This window comes from Peromyscus eremicus, chromosome 2 (genome assembly GCF_949786415.1).
Source record: "Peromyscus eremicus chromosome 2, PerEre_H2_v1, whole genome shotgun sequence".
In the NCBI taxonomy this organism is placed as follows: domain Eukaryota; kingdom Metazoa; phylum Chordata; class Mammalia; order Rodentia; family Cricetidae; genus Peromyscus; species Peromyscus eremicus.
The window spans coordinates 159,758,519-159,764,518 of NC_081417.1; the positions used below are offsets into that span (position 1 = coordinate 159,758,519).

The 6,000-nt window shown below is 48.7% G+C and overlaps 1 protein-coding gene across 4 annotated transcripts in view; it reads right to left on the reverse strand.

The window, feature by feature from the left end:
- Positions 1–5,751, reverse strand: part of LOC131904340 (calmodulin-binding transcription activator 1) — a 50,585-nt gene extending 44,834 nt beyond the window's left edge. For all 4 annotated transcript variants that reach the window (XM_059255451.1, XM_059255450.1, XM_059255449.1 and 1 more), the window contains exon 1: positions 5,687–5,751. The gene's annotated coding sequence lies outside the window, so the exon portion shown is untranslated. The remainder of the gene's footprint in view (positions 1–5,686) is intronic.
- Positions 5,752–6,000: the final 249 nt, after the last annotated feature.

Below are 6,000 nucleotides of genomic sequence, written 5' to 3' on the forward strand. Positions count from 1 at the left end.
CCTCACTTAAAAGGCTGGACACTTGACTCCAGCTGGGCCAGAATCCAAAAAGTGGCTCATTTGGGCCAATGAGAGACATTTTCAGGAACTTCTGGGAAGGAAGAGCTGCCTTACCAGATAAGTTTGCTGAACTGGCAGGTGTAAGGCTGAAGCTTTGAGCGGGCCACTTCAGGAACACCTGCCTGAGAATAAAGGGCCAAGAGAGGAAGGCAGATTCCTTATGACACCAACTGAGTAACCAGACCCACAGTACCTGAGGAAAATGCCAAATCTGGACTTAATTTAAGTCAATGGACTCCCTTTACACCAATCTGATTCAAGGGTGAGTTTTGTCATTGGCAGCTAAAAGAAAGGTGTGTGATGGGGTAGGTGGGATGGTTCAGTGGGTAAAGGTGGTTTCCCTGCAAATCTGGTGATCTGATTCAATCCCTAGAAAGCACAGGAAGCCGGGAGGAGAGAACCGACTCCACAATGTTGTCCTTTGGCCTCTACACCTGTGTCATAGCACGTACACACACTCATATACAACAACAGACTCACCCTATACTGTTCCTTCTTTTAACTTTTAAAGGAAGGCCTGAAGTAATGGCTAATCAATTAAGAGCACTGGCTGTTCTTCCAGAGGACCCAGGTTCAATTCCCAGCACCCACATGGTACCTCATAACCGGCTAGAATTCCAGTCGTAGGGATCTGAAGCCCTCTTCTAGCTTTAGGCAAGCTTGGGCACCAGGCAAGCACAGGGTCCACAAATATGCATGCAGGCAAAACATTTATACACATGAAGTTTATTTTTGTTTTAATTTAAAAAGGAAAGGTTTGAGGTCACTCTATAAAAATGTTGATCATTTTGCAAAATACCAAAAAAATCTATTTTTCATGTTTAAGTAAAAATATTCTTTATTACTAACTATATATTGGTATTACCCTAACACTGCTAGATTTTTCTCTAGAAAACTGGGTAAATTATGGCAGAAACAAGCTGTCATGCTTATGTGGAGCCCAACTTAATGCTCATTACCCACAAAAATCAGAAAGATGGCAGACTGCTCCGGCCTAGCTGGGGACCATCTGTTGTAGAATTTATGTCTCGAAGAATCTTAACTCTTCAAGCCTTGGGTTGCTGCCGGATGCGGCAGCACAAAGACACATCCCACAGAGCAGAATCACAGGATTACCAGAATTGAAAGACGGTCTAGGAATTACTGATTCCATGGCTTTTGACTTTTTCTGACTGTGGCCTATAGCAACAGAACCCGCTGAGCAGACAGGCAGGCAAGCAGGCAGACACAGACACAGACATAGGCACACACACCCCTGAAACAAAAGACTCCCAAATCCACACTTATTATGTGCAACACACTTTGATTTTAAAAACTGGTGGTGCTGACCTACTACCTCAACTTCCTGAACCACTTTTAGCTTTAGGGGAGAGACAGATTAGGGACTGTGATTCAGGGACATAAGACAATGTCCCTATTAGTTTAGCTAGGGGTAAAATGGAGACACAGACCTAATACCCATCTTATTGTTGGTATGACATGAAACAGCCATCACCTATATACAATCCTCAACCGCAAGCTCATCTGCCAACCCTAAGAAACCCAGGAAGATGATCCACATGTGACCCACGCTACCTTATACGGGTACAGTGTCCAGGGTTTTCAGGGCCACTTCAAGACCATGTAAGAAGGAACTCACACCTTCCAGAGACCTTGAACCGACCTCAATGGGAGATCATGTGACATTTGCGTCTAGACTGCCAAGAGACAAGACCAAACCCAGTGCACGAATAGGAGCAGGTTGGTATTAAAGAGTATTCTCACTTTGATTCTGGCACTGCTTAGCGAGGAGCATGAGGCTGAATGATGTCTTTATTAATATGTATCAAGTTCTAACTCCTAGATTGTATCATGCCAGGTACAGTTGTGGAAGGGATAGCTCACATGCCACCCACCCCACACACACCCTTAACAGCCACTCAACCGATCCAGATGATGGTAAGGGCTGCATCAATGAGGTGAGACCCTAGTCAAGCTTGGAGAACAGCAGACAGATTTTAACATGGAGTGTTGATGTATGGAAGCTTATGGGTCTGACTGCAATACTGGATCCCTATTCAGGAGCCAATGCAAAGACCCAGATGGTAGTAATGGTTAATAGGAGACAGGTGGAAAAAATGAACAGAGGACATGGTTGATCCTGGAAGTTAACATGTATTAATTTAAATAATGGAAAGTCTTATTTATTTACTGTTGCTTCCCACATTACAAATGTAAGTTTATCAGCTGTTTAATTGCTATAATTATCTGCTCTTCCAATGGTTACTTTCTGCAACTTAGTACTTATCAGTTACAATTTGCTTGAAACATTGTATACAGCAGGTGCTTCAGAAGGTGTAGGCCCATCTCTCCACATGGATCATAAAGCAAAATTCAACAAATAAAAGGTACCACAATAGTGCTAAAATTTTGGTTAGTCCATAAAGAGAACTTTCCTAAAATGAAGCGTCAAGAAAGATCACACAGTCGGCTCCTTCGGCCCTAGCAGGTTTTGTTTTTGTTTTGTTTTTTTGAAAGCTACTATTGATAAGCTATTATATCACCGTTTTAAGGAGCCACTTGCCACAATGCTTGGATAGTAGGAAATGACTTTCCAGACGACAAAAACATATGCTTGTCTGCCTACTGTGTGGTAACCCGGATGTAAGCACGTCAGAGAACAGCGAAGAGTCAGCTGGCTTCTGGGCTTTGCTCAGGACGAGGGTAAACCTATCATACAGATCTCTGCAGGTCTGAGCACCGAGACCACACTCAGATGTGTTACTCAGCAGGCTAATAAGCACTTCCTAAATGTCAAATGTGGCTGATATTAACATGTGATCATCAATGTAACACTATCTATCATCTGTACTTCTCCCACCATCATTTACAATTTCTTGATGGCTGTCTGACCTCTCATGAAATAGCTATTTAAAAAAGGGTAAGAAAGATAAAATCACCCACCCGTGGCTTTGATCTACAATTGTCGGACAGCCTAAAGTGAAGGTTAGGGCCAACCCCTAGGAAGTGTGTGGAATTTCATGGTGTTGTTTACTAATTCCAATAGGTTCCCTGTTGCGCTCTCCTGTACCTTCCCTTCCCTTTGTCTAATCCTCTTTTATTTCATCTATTTTTATCTTGATTCATGTGTAATCTATATCTCAGCAACCTCCCTTAAGCACCCCCACTCCACCCCCGGTTGGAAGGTGAGCTACGCACAAATAAACCACATCACACATGGCTGCCAGAGGCTTTTTGGCAAAGGAATACGTAACGGAGATGAGTTCCCAAATATCGGGCTCAGGCACCGTGACGGGATGCTCCGCTGATGTTTAATAACGAAGACCTGGCACCAGGCTGAGAGCCTCCCTCTTTTGAAAATATTGATGGGACACAAACATTAAATTGCTTTAAACTAGAGAGAGCAAAGCCCTTTAAATATGAGAAGACACAAGAGCACAGAGTGAACAGTGGGGAGCTGAGGAAGGCAGGTGTACTCGGCTGGGAAAGGATGAAAGACTTCCAGAAAATCATGCAGGACTGTGCTAAGCTTAACAAAATGGTCTCCACTGATTTTTACTGGGCAACACGGAAAGTTGTGTTTTGTATGAATATATTCAATTTCTTTAGATTTTTTTTTAAAGGCAGGCTACACACACAGTACTGTAACTTCCGAAGATCATGAGAAAGAGTGACACACCCAAAGTCATTATGACAGATTTCCAAAGGAAACTCTAGATCCCCCAATTTACATGTCCCACACTGCCAGGGGACAGGCACTCTAGAGCTGAGCCTGGAATCCTAGCTGTCAGTAAGAGCTTCACGCCTTCTGCTGCGGATACTTTCACTGTCAACTGATTCTTCAGCTTGATTTGCTCGTGTGAAATAAAGAATTCTCAGTCCACCTGTTATCCACGAATTCTGTAACAGTCCAAGCACATTACACTGCAGCAGGACAGCTATTCTAGGACCCAGCTCAGCCCTGAGTAGAAAGCTGAAGGAAAGCCGGAAACGCCATGCCTGTGATTCAAAACCCTTAAAACATGCAAAGCTGCGAACTCTTTCCCTAAACGATCTATGTCCACTTGGATTGCCCAGATGGAATTCAGGAGGCACACTGAGGTTCCCAAACAATTCATGACGCTCCATTGCCTTTTTTCACTACCAAGCTAAATGGACCCTGTAACTAAACACTATTTTCTAGAACATTAAAGATTATCACTCCCTAAATCCAATACCAAGAAAAAAGCCCCACAAGCTAATTTGTTATTTAGTGATTCTGGTTTTCAAATAACAAATGATTTACCTATAAACACACATCAGGAAAAGCACTATGTGCCCTTCGTGTTTTTGTTTACTGGATTTCTGAGCAGTAGTTTCTGTGCACACAGATTCTGGAGGGAGACTGTGCAGTCACTGTTTGTCCATTTTACCACAAAACTGGTTGGAGCACAGTTATAAACTGAGTTTAGCTCCCTGAGAGGAGAAACACAGCCAATCCAGCCAAGGTAAGCGGTACTCTGGAGATCCGAGAACCTTCTTGGTTGTTTACTGGGCCCGCTTTCCTCATTAGCTATCTCGGGTTCGCCAAAAGAAATCAGATCAAGCACTGCTGGACCAAGTAGGAAGGTGAGACAAGAAGACAATGACAAGACTCGGAAATGTGTTCTGATTGTTCGACCTTAGCCTATGGCCTCCGACAATGGTAAGGGCCACCTCTAACGCTGTGCAAATCACGGAGAAATCAAAAGAGCAAGAGGGGCACCCGGGGGTGGCTGTGAAGAAGAACGTGCCCCCCTCCAACACCCTGCTTCTGGGCTGCAGGTAAGCCAAGCTCTCAGTAAGTTCTTCCACACCTTCCCTCTCAACTTTCCTTGGACGCATGGAAAACAAAGCGGCCTTCGCTGCACTCGGGTGCACTTCGCTTGCACCGTGGGTGCTGAGCCCGGCTGTGGCCGCCGCGCGGGGGAACCGGGCTCGCGAGGGACGCGGGCTCGCGGCCAGAGGGGGAGCTCAGCGCAGCTGCGGAGCAGGAGCGCGCCCCCCGCCCGCGCGCCCCCGCCGCCGCACCGCACATAAACACGCGCGCTCCAGAAACGCGCGCCAACGCCCGGCCCGGCGCGCTCCCCAGCTCACGTAAACACACTCCCTTTCCCACGAGCCCGCGTGTCTCACACCTGCTCTGCGCACGCTCACCCAAACACACGCCCTCCTGTAAACACGGGCCTCGCACCCATGATCGCTCCAGAAACACGGCTCAGTTCCCTAGGCTCACTCCGCCATCCACACCCGCTTCCCCACTCGCTCCCAAAGCACGCGCGTCTCGCACGCAGTCCTCAAACGTACTTGCTCAGGCGACCGCACTTCCCCCATTCGCTCCAGAAACACGCCCCCACAACACCAGGTCCCCGTGCACACTTCAGGCTTCACTCGCGACGTAAACACGCGCGCACTCACTGCCGCGCCTGTAAAGACCCGAATGTCCTCGCTCCCCACGCGCTCTAGAATCACGCGTGCTGCACCTTGCTCCTCCGACGCTCTTCTTCCTCACTCTCGCTCGCGCCCCCGCGAGCACGCGTGCTGCCCCCACGCCCGCCCGCCCGCGCACCAGCCTCCACCCTCGCCCCTCCGCCACGCGCACACTCACTGGGACGTGGGAGCACAGTCACCCTTGGTCCGCCCGGCGCCCAGCCGCCCGTCCCCGGCTCTCCGCCCCGCCCGGCCCCGCCCGAGTCGCTCCACTCCACACGCCGCCGCTGGAACGACGCGCTGGGCTCTGGGTCCCGCGGTCTCCCCGCCACAGCCCGAGTGCACTGCCACGGCCAATGGAGGGGCGCGGCGGTGAGCTCACCGGACTCGGCTCCGCCTCCAGCGCCGCGAGGGCCAATCGAAGTGCGCCACGTCACCCGGAGCCGGGCAGAAGCAGGTGTAGGGCGCGGAGCGGCTCGGCGCGCGGACTGC